Source organism: Pteropus medius, unplaced genomic scaffold, assembly GCF_902729225.1.
Source record: "Pteropus medius unplaced genomic scaffold, Ma_sr-lr_union100, whole genome shotgun sequence".
In the NCBI taxonomy this organism is placed as follows: Eukaryota; Metazoa; Chordata; class Mammalia; order Chiroptera; family Pteropodidae; genus Pteropus; species Pteropus medius.
In genome coordinates this window covers 2,723,275-2,740,694 of record NW_024346667.1, presented here as the reverse complement: position 1 = coordinate 2,740,694, position 17,420 = coordinate 2,723,275, and the positions used below count along the sequence as shown (strand labels likewise).

At 39.3% G+C, this 17,420-nt stretch overlaps 1 protein-coding gene across 7 annotated transcripts in view; it reads left to right on the top strand.

Moving 5' to 3' along the window:
- The window catches only part of INPP4B (inositol polyphosphate-4-phosphatase type II B), a 557,518-nt gene that overhangs the window by 36,746 nt on the left and 503,352 nt on the right, over positions 1 to 17,420 (top strand). The window contains exon 1 of one of the 7 annotated variants that reach the window (XM_039875839.1): positions 14,586 to 14,640. The exons of 5 other annotated variants lie outside the window; for them this stretch is intronic. The gene's annotated coding sequence lies outside the window, so the exon portion shown is untranslated. Of the gene's footprint in view, positions 1 to 14,585; positions 14,641 to 17,420 lie in introns of those variants that run through there. One more of the 7 variants, XM_039875837.1, reaches the window with a different exon arrangement.

Genomic DNA, 17,420 nt, shown 5'->3' with positions numbered 1-17,420 from the left:
AATTGGGATCATATAGTATATAGCCTTTTCAGACTGGCTTCTTTCACTTAGTGATATTCATTTAAGGTGTTTCTAGCAGCTTATGGCTTCAGCATCTTTTACTCTAGGTAAGCTGTTCTTGGCTATGATTCTCTATATATGCCTGTCTTTACAGATTTTGGGTGGTGATTTGCCCTGTGACCTCAATTCTCTGATTGGTCCAAGAATAGTTGTTGATTTTTAGTTTGTTAAACTTTTCTCTTGCTGTAATCATGGGGAATCATGACTTCTAAGCTCTTTAGAAACAAAAGCTAAACCCAAAAGTCTCTGGCCTTTTTCTTAAAATCTTGACATCTCTTCTTCTTAGAAAGCAGTTTGTCTCTTATTCTTTAGAGTCGGCTGATGCCCCTTTACCTGCTCTCAACCGTTCTGCAATTCCTCTCACCCCACTCTCTATTGATTATATACCACCCAGACCCAAGCACTTTAGGTGCTAAGCCCTCCTCTGTAACAGGTGAGAAAGAGCTGGGGAAGATTGGGAGAAAGCAGATAACGTGCTGCATGAAGTGTTGTTCACTCTATTCTTTCTAATGCATATTTTCTATCATTTTAATGTTTTTAAGAGTATACAGAGGATTCTATATTTCTGTTTATCATAATCTCAATGCAGCAAAATGCGATGTTTAAAAAAATTAATCTTCCACAAGGGATGCATAAACATGAGACTAGGAACTAAAAACTGAGAAGAGGGGAAAGGAAGCCAAGTCAATAAAAATCGTCTGTGCGTGGTGCTTCGGTCCTCCCTCGAGCATAAATATTACTAATATGGACGATATCCAACTTAATTTAAAATAACACTGCTTTAAAAAAGGGTAGCAAGGCAAAAGAAAAAGGAATACGTCATTCCAGCCGAACCACTGACTAGCAAGTATGACCTTCCTGTAGTAATTCTTTAAAGAACAATAATAATTCTTATTGTTAATGCTTATTTTCTTATGGGAAGTTCATTTTCATGAGGTTTTCTTTTATTTTACGGTAATATTTAATGTTTAAGATGGTAATGCCAGTGGTACACAACTTAAATGAAGATTATATCCTAATTTATAAAGATTCATTCTCAGTGAATCTATAGATTATTCAAAATCTTTCATCTAATCCGATTTTTCACCTTTGATTTTCTTTATACGTCTCAAATTTCATTAAATCATAGATGGGAAATGTTTATCTAATCCAACCAGTGCCATCCACTTCATATTAGCATCTTCTCTGTGCCAGTGAATGGCCTGGGTGTTTCTGATGGCGTGAAAATCACCTCCTGCTAAGACGACCCGTTTCCTTATGTCAAGGGAGGTTCCTTTATGTAATGACTGAAAGGTGTTGCCTCCTGTGTCTATCCAGGCAGAGTGAGGGTCTCTTCATGGAAGGTCAGCCAGTGGGGAGGAGGTGAGCCCTGCCTGTGGGCATGAGATCAACAGTAGGAAGATGAGTCATCAGCTGAGAAGCACTCCTGAGCAAAAGGCGGAGTGCAAGGTTTTTTTTTTTTTTTTTTTTTAATGATTTGGAGGGAAGCGTGCCCACCTAGTCATCCCTATAGGTTAAATCCCTAATGAACACCCTCACCCCACTTCCGCTTTCCTAATGACCTATCTGACACCAACACCCAACCCATCTGACACCAACACCCAACCCTACCACTGTCTTGTGGAAAATCTGCTGAGCTTTAAGAATGTCTCACATGCACGTAAAGAACCACGACAATGATACTGTGCATTTTTAAAGCACTTTTTAGCTCATGAATTCAGTTAGTATTATGAGACCGATTTCTCTAAAGCTTCCAAGATCTTGAGATAAACGAACGCATAGGCACTCTGTATAGTCTCCTTAGTTTTATATTCGCAACCAAAAAAGAAACCATCATGTAGCCTCTGACACCTTTATGAGAAGTGCGTTAAGATCAGATTCAGTCTAGACAGAATCGAATTTGGGTTTAAATGGAAAATTGTTTTTCTGGAGTTTATTAATGACTTAATGCCTCAGTGCTACATGTACATGCCCTGGGCATGTATCAAGTCAAACATAATTTTGCTATTTTGTCCTAGTCCCTTCACCATTTGTTTTTTGAATATGCCCTATTGATCCTACCCCTGAAAAGGCATTTGAATACACGCCTCCTCCCCCCGCCGCTGCCCCCATTCCCTCTGTGGTTCAACCTTAGTTGAAACTCTCATTACCACTCCTCCAGAGTTTTGTTGAAGGTCGGAGATGAGAAACGCTATCGGATTTTATCATATGTGAGGCTGCAGATAGTTAGCCTCTTGGAACTGACATTAATAAACTGCGAAAATAGTGTTCACTTTACAGAAAAGATGTAATTCTCTCTAAATTGAACCTGAACCTGTTTAAGCTGTCACCGAGGTGCCAGAAGTTGCCCTGTTCTTTCTGTGTACGTAAAAGTAATGAGATTTATTTAATGAACATGAGCTCATTTCTGTAAGGAGCACCGCGAGTTGTGGACACCTCTCCTCGGCCCTGCTGCAGGCGCAGCTGCTGGCCCAGCTCCCCCATGTCCAGATTCTTCTGTTTTACTCCCTTCCGTGCTGTCTGCCATGGGACCCGGCGTCACCACATGGTTTTAATAGTGTTCCAGCTTGATTTTCATCCTTCCTGCTTGCCTTCTTCCATTCTTTCCCCTCTATTTGTTCATTGTTATCTCATTATAGACAAAGTCTACTTTTCTCTTCTTTAAAAGCCAAAGGTGGCCTCCTAATTAATCTCTTAGGTGGAACATGGACCAGCCTCTCATGAGTTCAGCCACTGTTTTTATTCTATGAACATGAAATATAGGAGAAGAGGGAGGGATGGATGACACACCGATATTGACTTCATGTACTATAGTTATTAATAATAATAATAGCTGGAAATCATAGATTCATAGGAAAAATAGAAAGGAAAACTTTTTGATAGGATAGTAAACATATATCACTAATGCATCATTGTCTTTTTTTCATAAGCTTCTTTGGTCTGTACTATTGATAGTTTTAAATGTTATAGATTCCTGTGGAGCCCGAATTATGTGGAGTTTGTATTCCAAAAGTTTGTTTATAATTACTTGCTTGGGACCTTATATAATTAAAACACTGTTATCAATGTTTAGGGTGCTAGGTTAGCCCACGAAATAACCATTCAATCCATTATAATGAATCTAAGTTATAATTTTCATAAGTTTAATACTTATAACTGGCATTTATAAAGTTGTCTCAGAAGAAAAAACATTCCGAATTTCATCTTAAGATACCTTGAACATTTGGCTGTGATTCTGTTAGTGACTGAGTTGGAATGGGCTATTACAGTGGTCACCTAAAAATCAGGGGTATATTAACTCTACTTATGCATATGGAAAGTTACCTTTCCTGTTTGCATACAGTGAAATGAGTCGGTAAGCCAGCCTACTCCTGAGCTGCACTGGTTCTTACATTCACGGATGGGCAAGTGTGATTGCTCTGAATTTAGACCTTCACTCATCTTTTTGCATGTTTGAACAGATCTGTCATCCAATGTTAAGAATCGTATATTACCTGAAGAAAAATTTATGTGATGGAGAGGTTAGGGAGCAGCTATTCGTAAAAGGCTATAGATCCGGAAAAAAATTATGTAGAAAACAAACGTAACCCTGTACATCCCTAAAATGCAAACCATATGGGAATCTTTTCTGAAATGATGATTCTGAACAAAGCAATGGTGGTGAGTTGTGTACTTGTCAGGATCACAAGAGAGTCTTTTTCAGTCTTCCAAGCTGCTTGAATTCTTATATCTCCTCCTTCCAACCCTGCAACACTTACCCAGCTGAGTACCTCCATTGTGGTGTCTCTGATACTGGGTGGAGTACGCCATATTGCTCGGGAGTGCTGGGTGGGAGAAAGCTCTCTAACTACTGGCTTATAAGAGTAGATAACAGAGATCTGAAAAACTTTGAGATATTTGTGAATCTGTGCTGTGAATTTTAATGTGACTTGCCAATTTTTTAAAATAATAGAGCAGGAAGAAGTATCTGAAAACAAGTAATAAGTCTCAAAAGAAATCACTTTTTGGTTTTACCTGTGACCAGTGTGTCGTTGGACCACTAAAGTTACCATGTTATCTGTGTTCCGAGAATAAACAAGAATATGGAAGGATATGTGTGTTTGAGGCTGATGGTTCAATAATCAGTGGACCAAAAAGCAGATAAAAAAGCGAGCATTTCCTAAGTACCTAATCTAGACCAGGAGCTTCTACATATACACATTCCACACTATTATATGCTGCTAGATACTGCATACCTTTTTCTACAGATGAGTATATTGAGGCTCAGTTTAAATAATTTGCTCAGGACACATCTAATGTAGTAGTAAGATCCAGCGTCACGAGCAGTTGCACAGGGCCTCATTCTTAGATGGGCCCCCATGCTTGGTTTAATGCTCTGCTGTTATCATCCTGAAATTCTTAAAAAAGTTTGAACAAGAGACCTCAACTTTTCATTTTGTGCTGGGTCTTAAAAATTGCATAGCAAGTCGTGCTGGTAGGTTATGCCTGTGTCTTCCATGGAGGCCTCTAAAGTAAAGACATGCACTGAAAACTCCTAGGCCTGGTAAGGCAGACAGAGAGAAGTGGCGGGTAGCTCTAGGGGCTTGGACAGCAACAACTCTGTGTTCTGGAATCAGGATATTAGGCTGCGGGGGATGCCACCCTCAGAAGAAGAACCATTGCCTCGTATGATGGTTTAAGTGGTTTCTGGTTGCCATTGTGGGTTGATGCTTTATATTCATTTCCTCTTGCTGTGTAACAAATTACCACAAACTTAGTGGCTTAAGTCAACACACATTTATTATCTCATAGTTTCTGTGGGTCAGGAGTTTGGGCATGGCTTAGCTGGGTCCTCTGCTCAGTGTCACCAAGGTGTAATCAAGGTATTGGTTAGGCTGCATTCCTATCTGGACCTCGGGGTCCTCTTCCAATCTCACGTGATTGTTGGAGAAATTCAGTTCTTTTGGATTGTAGGACTGAGGCCCTGGAGACTAGACTAGACTAGGCCTCCCAGAGGCCACCCACAGTTCCTTGATGTGCGTCGCTGTCCATAGGCAATTCACACGTGACTGCTTCTTCAAGGGCAGTGGGGGAATCTGTCTTTCTCTACCTAGTCAGCTGTAATATAATTATGAGTGACGTTCTATTACCTTTGCCATTTTCTATTGATTAGAAGCAAGTCACAAGGGGAGGAGTTTACACAAGGACCTTAATATAAGGCAGTGAGGAATATTGAGAGTATTGTAGGGTCTGTCCACTACATATAAAAGTCTACGGTTGTCGGACACTTTGCCTAGGTGGGCCTTTTCCTTCACGTGGATTGCTAAGACCACCAAACTTTGTATGTACACCCATGAGATACAAGGAAGGCATTGTAGATATTCACTCCGCATCAATACTTTTATCTCGTGTATTTTTTTGCTTTTTGCTACTTCAAAAATAAGTCAGAGTAAAAGCAACCTTGAACTGAGTTACAATCACTATTCATGACCATCTTCAAAGCCAAGCTACAATCAATGTCTGCCCCAGTTCACTATTAACTGGCAGATCTGGGTTTGTATGGCTCTGAATTTTATACTCTTTACTGGGATACAGTCACTGTCTTCTGGGTCTGAAATTTATATGTTCTGGGGGACCCATTTTGCGTAAGGGAATGCAAAAATCATAATTTATAAGGTTAGGTACAGATTAAATATTTAGAATGAGAGATTAAACCACAACAAATTACTGAAATTTTGGAGGTCCAGGTCTCTTTTTTCTGAGATCTATCTCTAAGTACTTTGTCAGAAATGCTTATATAGAAATGCTTCTAATTGCAGTCTGGTTTCCTCCCATTAATCTAAAATATTCTATGGCTTCCAGCAACTTCTAATACCCAAAGGAAGCAGTACAAGTGATGGTCCTTGAAGCTTCATTAGCTTCCCAAGAAATTTGCCTCTGCTTCTCACTTATTCTCAGTACTCAACGCGTGGTTCCTGGACCAGCAGCATCACCACCTCTGAGAGCTTGTTAAAAGTCAGAATCTCAGACCTCACCCATACTTTCTGAAGAAAATTCTGCTTTTTAGCAAGATCCTGGGGAATTTATATGCACATTAGTGTTTGAGAAACACCACAATATACCACATAATGAGCAGCACTGCTTCCTCTAGGGGCTCACACTTGTTTTTTTCTTGGCCAGAGCAAGTGGGTAATAGACCTTAGCCCACAGTTGGTAACAATCTTGTCAAGAAATAGTAAGAGCCCGTCAAACCGGTTTAAATTAATACAAGTCTCCAGAGTCAGACAAATTAAATCCTTGGGGTACAGAAAAAATTTATAGTCGTGATTAGAGAAGCACTGCCAGTAATCTCTGAAAAATCACAGAGAACGAGGGAGGTGCCATTCTTTTTAAAGAAACAAAAAGAAAAAATTCAGAATTACCGGTAGTGAGTCTGATTAGTTTCCTACATGTTTCCGGAAGGAATTATTAAACAGGTAACTTGTCAGTTCTTAGGAATAAAATGGTGATCACCAGGAATCATGCCAAAGTAACTTCATTTGATTTTCTTATAATATGTTTCCAAGATGGGGAGGCCCAGGCAAAGCTATAGGTATGATGGTTTTGATTTTAAATAGGAATTTACAAATCTAATGACATTCGTATAGACAATATGCAGAAATGTGGTACTGATAATAGCACAGCCAATCAAATTCATGGCTGGTTGAATGATTAGCTCCTCTAAATTGAATCACAAGTAAGATGAGGAAAGGAGTTGATCGTGGGTCCCTGTATCAATCAAGATTCAATTCCAGAACTGGAACCGCTAGGATTGATATGAAATGAGGCACTGATTGCAAGGATTTGACCTCGTGTGATCGTGGGAACTGGTTAAAGTGCTTATGGAAGGCTCCCGCTTTTGCTGGGCCTGAAGTCAGCGTAGCAGAAAGCCAGGAAGAAAAGACGAATGTGAAGGGGGAAAGCAAGGACAAACCGGAGCATGTAGGGAGGATGGTCTGGATCCTGCTTCTGCCTCCAAGGTTCCAATTCCGAAGATGCAGGTATCTAGCAGAGACACTGAGGTCCAAACATGCACCTGACCTGGGAGTTTGAGAAGCTGAAAGGCTGTGGCCCTACCCTTTGCTGCATGCCAGCCAGGTCAGCCAGCAGATTTACAGCTGATGCGTATGAGCTGCAAAAGTGCAAGGCCCAGTGCCAACCTTCCAAGCTTACATGTGGCTGCTGCTTCGCTTTTGCCTTTTAATCTCACCTAAATTTCTCTTGTGGCCAATCTCAGCTCAGAACCATGAAGGAAAGGAATTCTGGGAAATGTAGTTTTTTCTCAGCTGAGTCGACACAGTTCAAAGCTAATATAGCCATAAAGTTCTATTCTTAGTCTTGTTCTGTTGATTATTTTTAATAATGCAGAGCTGCGAATGAGAACACAAATGTTCCATATTAATGAAAGATAATAATGGGGGAAACTGGGTATCATGGCATATGGAAACTCCCCTCTCTTTGCAGTTTTTCTGTAAGTCGAAATACTTAGAGAATTTATTTAAAAAGAGACACAGTACAGAAGACACAATCAATGAGTGACTTTGGCAACCAGGTATAGATGGAATGGTTAATTAAAAAAATAGAGAATATTTATGAGGTACTTATAATTGAGTAAATGTTTACGAAGTAGTTGTAATTAGAGTACTTATAATTCTTGCCTTCAGATATTTCAGATGTTGCATGTAAAGGCATCAGGCTCAGTGTAGTTTCCAGTAGCCGAACAAGAACAAATTGATCAAAGTTACATGGCAGCAAATTTCAACTCAGATGGCAAGAAGAATTTTATAACTATTAGAGCTCTCCAGATATGACTGATCTGCCTTTAGTGGAGGGCAGAGCTCTTCCTCCTACTGATCTTCAAGAAGAGGCGACAGCAATGTCATAGTGAAGAACAGTCGGAGGGAATGAGCCTGAAGGTGTCTTTATTTCAGAAGCAGTGATTACATGGGCCTTATTCAACTCCACTGCCGTTGCCTTGGTTCAGGTGGCTGCAAGCAGACCTCAGAAGCTAGCTGTTTTCTTATGACATCCAGATGGCAAGTTTTTCTCTGATCATCTTGAAATTACACAGTCTAGATAGGAAGGGAGAAATAATGGTTGAGCACTGTGAAGAATGGGTTTAAGAAAAGCCTCTGAGATTATACACTCTTCTTTTCTCTTAAAAAGAACACTAAAAAACAGGAAAACAAAACGAAGACATGAAACAAAACCCCACAGAGCTTTTATACTGGATATTATCATCTCGGTTTTAAATACTATCTGGCATAATGATGCTTGAGGGCAACTCCAGTGATATGATTAACTTTTGGAGGGCAGGCATCCATGACTGTATCCATAGGACCAGATGTCTCTTACCCTCTGGAAATCCAGATCAATTTCATTTTCTAGGGAAACAACACTAGCAGAAATTTTGCCCACCGCCCTTCTGCTCCTACTGGCAAAATAATATTTTGCTTATGTGTTTCCATGCGCGTGCATTTCCTCTTCACACATCTCTACTTTGTGTTTCATGCTCTAAAAATTATGGAAGCTAAAGAATACAGAAATGAATATGAAATGCTGGTATCTTCTATCATGTTTAACAAGTGTATATACATCAAAGCTCAGGCAAATTTTAGCCCTTCCAGTAAAAAATAGTTTAGTTGGTAGATCTCGGATCAAGAAATATCTCGGTATATTTAATATAGCAAAGGTAATAAACTACATATATACATTCGTGTGCATGTGTATGTGTAGCTTGTTATTTTTAATAAAAAATGTATATTCAAATAGAGAGTTCTGCCACCTTGAACTATAAGTATGTAAGTATATGATAAGTAGATAATCTGTCATTTGTAGGCTCTGTATTCTTAGGCAATGGTTTACATGCAATAGTAAATTTAAATAAGGTAACTTTTCAGTAGAAGATCCTGACTTTTGGAATTTATGTCTACTCTCATACCGCACCTGTGTTCTAATTTCTTCGCTGATATTAATTATAATCAAATTAAGCTATGAGTTATGACAAAGTGCAAGAAACAGCACAGACCTGTTTTTTACTGAGAATTTGCAGGCCTAACAGCCTAGTCTTCCTGGCCCATCTCTTTCTTGTCTCTAGTCTAAGAGAAGGCCCATAATTTCTACTCTCCAGCATCAGTTTCTCAGAGTATCCATTTCCTGGATTCAGACCCTTAGAGCCATCGTGGAAGAGGTCTTTAAAGCATCGGCTTTCATAGTTCGCTTTGTGTTCTTATGCTTCATCCACACTTTTCTCTGGCCTCTTGGATAGCCACTGTTATTATTTATGTACACGTGGGTCTCCTCACACACCTTTCCTGTTGGGGACTGTGTTGTGTTTATTTGTTCATTTCTTCCCGCTCCACAGTGTGGTTTTGTGTTTGCTGTTGCCCACACTGGACCTTCAACCCTTTCCCTCTTCATCTCCCTCCTAATATCAACACGTTATTTCAGGGTTACCTGAAATGTCATAGCCTCGGAGAAATAGATTGTTCAGTTGGAATTAATCACATCTTTCGCTGTATTCCCACTCCACTTAGCTTGGGTCTCTTTTATAGCTCTTTCCTTCTGCTGTGTATTTTACTTATTTATGTCTCGTGGCCACCCCAGAGACATACACATGCACACACTCTGTCGTAAGCTCCTTAAAGACTGCCATCCTATTTATCCCGGCGCAGGGGCTGATTAGTATTTGCTTTACACATTGCGGATGCCTCAGAAATGTTAGTCGAATGACACATCTCAGGGTCTTGTTAAGATCATTTCAGAACCATGTATTCTCTGATGGCTTACAAATTTATATCCCCAGCCTGGACCTCCCTTTTCCTCTCTCGTACTCATATATCCGGTTATCTGCTTATCTCTAGTTGGCTTTCTAATTAGAATCTCAAACTTAGCAAGGCCAGAAAACTTTCTTTTTGCTCTGTTTCCCTCACTAAGCCTTCCTCATGTCAGTAAAATGAGTATGGTTTACAGCGCTGCCGAGGCCAAAGCCTGCGAGTGAGACTTGATGTCCCTTTTCCTCACATTCCATATCCAATTCATCAACAGACTTTGTTAGTTCATTACCAAAACATATCCATTTTCACCATCTTTGTATTCGTAGCCCTGGTCCAAGCCACCGTCGTATCACCCCTGGATTAGTGACATTGTCATTTTACCTGAACTACAGCCACGAGCTCCACATCAGTCTTCTGGCCTCCATTATTGCTCCCCGAACATCAGTTCTCTACACCGTTGCCAGAGGAAACTGTACGGCTCACATCAGACCATCGCATTCTCACGTTACAGCTCCCCAGTGGCTTCTACTTACAATTAAATGTGAATTTCTAACCATATCATCCGAAAGCCCATGTAATCTGACCCCTGAGTAACCTGTGACTTTCTTTCTTTCTCTTACCCCTGTGTTCACTGAGTGACAGTGACATTGACCCCCTTCCCATCCCTCAAACATGGCAGGCTGGTTTGTTCCTGCCAGGAATTTTGTTTTTGCCATAGTTTCAGCTCAGAACTTCTCATGATCATCTCTTTCTAGTCCTAAATGAAGTCTTCCCTGACCACTTGGCTCATGAGCATCCTCAGTCATCCTCTTTCATGATTTCTTCTTCTTTCTGGACTTTCTAGGTGTAGGATGCATTTGTCCCCTCACATCCCAACTAGAGCGTGATCTCTAGCATCTAAAATAACACCTGCCTTTTAGTTATTTATTGGCCAACTGATTTGACTAATGCCATCTCGCTGGCCACGTGGCTTGCTCCCCGAGGCTATTGGTTTTGTTTTCTGTGGTTGAGGATCTTTGCTCTGTCTTAACTGACAGCTGTTCCTTAAGCTTCCCTGGAGCTCCTTACAAGTGGACACCATGCCTGTATCACCACTGCTTCTCAGAGGAGTTGGCTCAGGGTAGAACAGAATAGATGAGCATGTGTGTTTTCTCTTTAATTCTGTAATCACTCTTTCCTCCCTCATTCTTTTCCTAATGGAATGGCTTGTTAGTTATAGGAAACTTAAATTCCTATTAGAGACTTTTAAAACTGAGATTGGGGAATTGATGAGGCCTGTAATTGGTAAAAGAAACTCTGACCTAAGGTACTTGCTTAATGAAAGAGTGTGGTAGGAGAGCAGTGGGAATAGTTTCACGTAATGGAAGAGATGAAGATTTGATGCTCATGGTACCAGCTTATTAGGCAGGAAAACCGATGCTATTAATTCACTGAAAAGACGATTGTCAGAAAAGTTCATTTGCTCTCCAAGCTGAGAGACTGGATTAGGTCTTCTCACAGGTTACAGCCCCTTTACTTAGGTTAATATGATTAAATAAAAATTTATCTTTATTATAAAATTTTATCTTATATAACTTAGTATTCTCAACCTATCATTGGTATTGGACCTAGGTTGCTGGCTTCACTTGCAACCAATGAGATGCTTCAGGTTCCTTGGCAAATTCTCATGATCAAGAAACAGTCTGATTCTATAAAAACAAACAAACAAACAAACAGTTATCAGTATTCTGCAAGCATGACCCAGACTGTTTTCAGTGTTTCCAATATAGTTTTTTTCACACCGTACACTGTACCAGATTTTGAAAGTTGACCCAAAGAATTAAAATGATGAAGTCGACTTTTAATTATTTTCCATTTCCTATGAACCCCTCCTCAACCCAAGTCTGCTTGCACTCCAGACAGAAGCTGGACCTCTTGATGATGACTTGTGATCCTAAAGAAAAACTAGTCTCTTTCCATCCTGTTCTCCCCATTTGGGCTTCAAATGACCCCTTGTCTCTGCCCCCATATCAAATTCCCCATTTCCTTAGTGCTTTTTTTCCAACTAGATTAATGAAGAAAAACAGATTTGTCATGAGTAACAGTACCTCGATATGTGGATCCAAAGGTATTTGAACTTTAAAAATAAAAATTCCTGGAGAGAATATCTAAAGACTAATAAATCATCAGTGGTAGAATTTTAAACACAACTTTAATCCACATCATATTCTAAAACACCCCTCATGTGCCTAATGTCTACACTACTGATGATACAGCAAATTAGTAGAATTAAAAAATGGCGTGTGTAGCTTCTATTTTACTAAAATATCATGGGTTTACTTACTAAGGTCTAGTTTCAGCTTGGGATCCAGAAGCATCCTCAGCATGCCCTGCAGAGTGTCATGGAGACCTCGCTGTGCCTCTTTCCCTTTGGCTGGTCCCTCTGGCTGACTTCACAATGGAAAAAGCAAGAGCTTGGCAGGCCCCTCAGAGTCAACATACCCAAAATGAACTTATTTTTTCTTTCTTTTTCAAGGATATAGTTACTTCTTTATTTCCTGTCTTGGTTGAAAACATTACTAAACAATCAATTACTTAAACCAAAACCTGGAGGTCAACTTAGAAACATTATTTTCCCTCAATTTCCATATATATCCAGGTACCAAAACTTATATATTCTACTTCTTATCTGCACTGCCAGTCTTCTAGATTAGTTTTGGCTTTCATCATATTTATCTCAGACAAATCACGTGCAATAGGCTCCCATGTGATTCTTTCGGTATCCAGTGTAGTTCATCTTCTATACTTCTAAAACATGAAGCCTTCCATCATTCCCCACTGCCTGTCGAATTAATTCCAAAGTAAGGCAAATGCGTTATCCTTCGTGACCGTGCTTTGCCTCTTCACGATACAGCCTTGTTTCTTAACATTCACCCACGGAATTCTGTGTTCCAGCCACCTAGAGCCCCTTGCCATTTTTTAAGAGCTTCATGTTTTCTTGCCCCTGTGATGAGCTTCTTTATCCGTTACTCTCACTTCTTGAATTGCTTCCCCAACCTGAGGCCATTCCTTCTTATCTGTCAAGATTCTATGCACACATAACATCCTGTGTGAGATCTTTCCGATTGCTATGATCTTTAGGCAGAGTGTCCTTCTCCCTACTTTGTGGAACAATTAGACCAAATGTACAGCTTTATCCTAAAATGTATTGCTTTGGTTGACAAATGCTTGAGTCTTTGCTCTCTCTAGTTGACTGAAGACATTGAGAGCAGAGTCTGCATTATTTATTGTTATCATTTTCGTATCACCCGGTAGAGTATATACGGCATCTGGTAGGCATTCGATAAATATTAAAAGAACAATAATCACGACTAACACGAATCGATCCCTTATTATATGCCAGTTTGGTTCTAACCACTTTAACTTGAATTGTTTTATTAAATCGCTACAACAATGCTTTGAAGTAAATAATTTAGCAAATGCTTTCAGTGCCCCGTGTCGCTGTCCTTTAACGCAGCTCTGATCTCAGTCGTCTCTGTGGCAAATAGTTTCGTGCGAGCTCAGAATCATGCTGAGTTTATCACCTCAGACATACTGTGTCAATCTGCTTTCTGTCTCAGTTCTTCTCCAGAGGTGTAGGAAGTCACTAGATCTGTTTGTGAGCCTAGCGCAAAGTGAAGATTTAACATTCTCAGAGCAACCCTCAACGGAAGGTGCACAACAGCTGCTGGGTTAATGCTCCAGCCTCCCCTCCTTTGAATCGACAATTCTAAGAGGCATTCTCTGCATTCTCAGAGGTCCCAGATGAATCAGCCTGCCATCGCTTATAGAAACAGCTTTGATAGTTTATACCTGGGTTGCCCTGTCACACTCTTGTCATTCTTCGTTCCTTCTGGAGGTGTCTTCCAAGTAAACTATATACACACAAAGTCCCATCAGATTCTGTTTTGGGAAACTCAAATTAAGACAAGTACTACCATTATCCCCATTGGATTGGAAACAGAGGAACAGGAGGGGGAAAATGTTGCCTCAGGTCTTACAGTTGGAAAGTAAGGGAGACTGGGCTTGAATTCAGTCTGGCTGCAGAGCCCGTTTTTTTGACTGTCACTTCATGCTGAATAAAGGTTATAACAGATGTAGGGGCCTCAGAGTGCATAGGATAAGCTACCTACCCTAATTGTGTTTAAGACTTGTATTTAACCGATTAAAATTCATATTCCTCCCTGAGGTTTAGAATACAAAGGCTTTTGCATCTTTGAATTTTTCCCCCTCCAATTAAATTCCAATTTTAAGTTCTAAAGTGTTTGTTCCAGAGGAAGAAAAGTTTAGAAGAGTGACAGGGGAGACATTAAAGTGTTAAAACTTCCCATGCTTACGAGCTCTTTTTTTTTTAAGATTTCACAGTGGAGGCACCTGAATAGTGGTGATGTGGGAAGAAGAATGGGAGAACAGTGTCGTCCGAACCACTAACTAGTTCCATGGCTCTTCCCCAGTCTGGGTCTCAACTTCCAAATGGTAGAATAAAGAGTTTATACTACATCTATAGAATCTAGACCGTAAATCTAATGTATAAATAAAGAAAAAGGAGATATTTTTGATTTCTTTTAGGGTTATTGAATCACTTCAGAATCTGCTGAAACCTTTGTATATCCTCCTCCATTGTCTCTCCCTCGCCCCAAATACACAAGTATACCCATGATTTCCCATGTAATTTCAGGGGCTCGTGTCATCGTGGACCTTCTAGGCTTAAGAACCTATGAACATGATCTCTAAATTCCATTCCAACTCTAGCCTTCCATGGTCTTAGGTAAGGAAGCACTCACTGAATTCATTCTGCTTAAGATTTTTTATAAGAAGAGAATTTATGCCTTTTGCTAACTACCAGACTCACCATGAATGAATTATTTCATGATTCCAGATGATTTTTATATAGGTATTAGTGAGAAGAAGCAAACATATTTTACTTTGATCTTATTCTTTTATTATTCTATGTTTAAATATCTTTTTTAAACCAGGGCAATGGATTATGTAAATGATTGATAAGCTATGCCCTATTCATAATGTTTGCTATAATATATAAATGAAATTAAAAATATTAAGAACAGGGTTAATTAAGTGAATAAGTATTACCATATATTTTGATTACTAATTCGAGTGTCTATAATTAGGATGTTTTATGCAGATGTTAGACTGCTCTGTACTTTTCTACAGGAGGCTATATTGATTTAATATCTATTTTCTTCAAAGAAAAAAATTATTAAGTGAGAATCTAATGGGCTAGAAAAAGCTAACAGACCAGCTTCAATGAACTAATATAATATATTTATTGAAAAAAAATAGAGCACCTCGTCTGCTGGAAAATAATGGTAGCTTTGATTGATATTATAGTCATACTATATTATCATAAAACCAGTACCTTTTGCTGGCAGTTTCCTCTACATTTTTTATGCGTTGAAATCCTAGCTTATAAAAGAGAGATAACGATGATCAAAACAACCAGTGCTCACCTTTAATCCAGGTTACATAAATAAAAGAAAGATGTCGGCACACTATGCTATTGTACTGGTTCAGCTAATATTTTTCTTAGCAATTATAGGAATTATGGTGGCAAGAGCAATGAAAACCCAGTACGGTTCTCTAAATCTAACCAAAACTAACTGGATTTTGTTAATTTGTTTTGAACCAAACTGGCTGCCCGGTGACTGATTGGAGGAAGGTGAGGCGATACACCTACAGCCTACTGATGCCCTTTCTCCAAATACAGTCAAAGTGATTGGTCCAGCCTGACGTTCCTTGCTGTTTTTGGAGAGAGTGTTTTGGTGCAATCTGTCACTCAGCGTGCCTTAGGATTCAGGACATAATTTAGGTGACCGTTACTCTTAGGTTGTATTTCACTGCCTTACTGATCCAGCCCTTCAGCCCATTCCCTCCAGTATCACCTTGGCTCATAAGCATTTTCTAGATTTCACTTGTCTTACTTGTCCCTCCGAGCTCATCGTTAGTCAGTTCAGCCCTTCCATTGCCCTGCTAATCTCTAATGGGTTACCCCATTATCCACTTTTTTTCCCCACTATCAGGCAACCAAGCTTTGTTGCAGAAAGCCATGAAAACTTTTGACGCGAGGTCTGTGCGGCACCACGCTCTTTCCTCACCGCCGTGTCCTCCCTGTGGCTTAATCTCCTATTTTATCCCTTACAGACTTCCTAGAATCTTCTTGAGAGTCATTGCATCAAGTATTTTTCACCATTTTTAAGTACTTGATAACGCACCCACCCCCAGAGCAGATGACTTACTCTCCTTTATTGAGGACACATACTTCCCTTGCTCTAAAGAGTTAGTAGTCCCCTGAGGCCTTTCCAAGCAAGTCTAACTCTTAGGCTCATATTCAAGACCCTTCGTGCTCCAGCCCCAACCTCCAGGCTCCTGTGTGTATCCAAAAGTCTCTAGATTCTTCAGTTTCCTGAGGAGCTCTTGTTCTCAGAGTAGGTTCTGATCATTTTTGATAGTGAGAGGCGAGAATAGAGAGGATGAGTATGACTCTGGGTGTTGCATAATAAAGAGACCCTCAGAGATCTAGGATGTCTCTCAGGAACCTTGCTTGAGGAATCATGGCTCTCTGGATTCTATTATGATTCTAGGAGAACAGCTGGTTCCTCTTTGTTTTTGTCAACATAAGATGGTTATGTTCACAGGGTAGCATCTCAGTATTATCAGAGCCCCAATTCAGTTATTTTTTGTTTATTTGACAATAGTTATAAATCAACAGCTTCTTTGATGTAAGCTCAGTATGGTGCTGGGCCAGCTATTTTCTGCCAGTTGCCTTGAATTTTCCATTACTATGTAAAGCCAGAAATGACTTTTGAGAGTTTCAGTATCTGTTCAAGGTATATGTTTATCGATACACCTTTTCAACAACCATTTTAAAAGGGTCAAGAAATGAAAATGGTTTTAGTCAGAAAATAGCTTTTATTGTTGTTTTCGGTTTATTGATAAGTTTTTAGTTACAAAGCACAGATTAAATGCAGTTTATATTTTGGATGTAAATTATATGTGTTTTTTATTGCATACACATGTGTGATTTTGTCTGATATTAAAAATGGAGAGAAAATATCTTGAGGATGTGATAAAACTTTTTTTAGGAAAAAATTTATGCTCTCATAAATTAAATAATAAAGTTAGCATTTTATCCTAACTTTTTGAACCTGAAAATTGAAATAAAACATCTTAAAACTAGCTAAGTTCAAAGAATTTAAAATAGCAGATTAGAGATTTTAGGAAGCTATCAATGAATATGTGTAATCATTAATTTCCTACAGAATTTTCTGTTTCTTTCTTGTAAGAGTTGGAATAATTTCATCTGTCTTGACTATTTATATTGCTTTTTAAAAATGTTATTTTATTTTTTAAATTAATTATTTTTTTTTATGGCAACATTGATTAACGAAATTCGATAAGTTTCAGCTGTATATTTTAACAGTAAGGCATATATATATTTACATTGTGTATTCACCTCCCATAGTTAGATTTCTTTCTGTCTCCACATATCTGACCCCCTTTACCCCAACTACCTCCCCTGTCCCCCCTTAC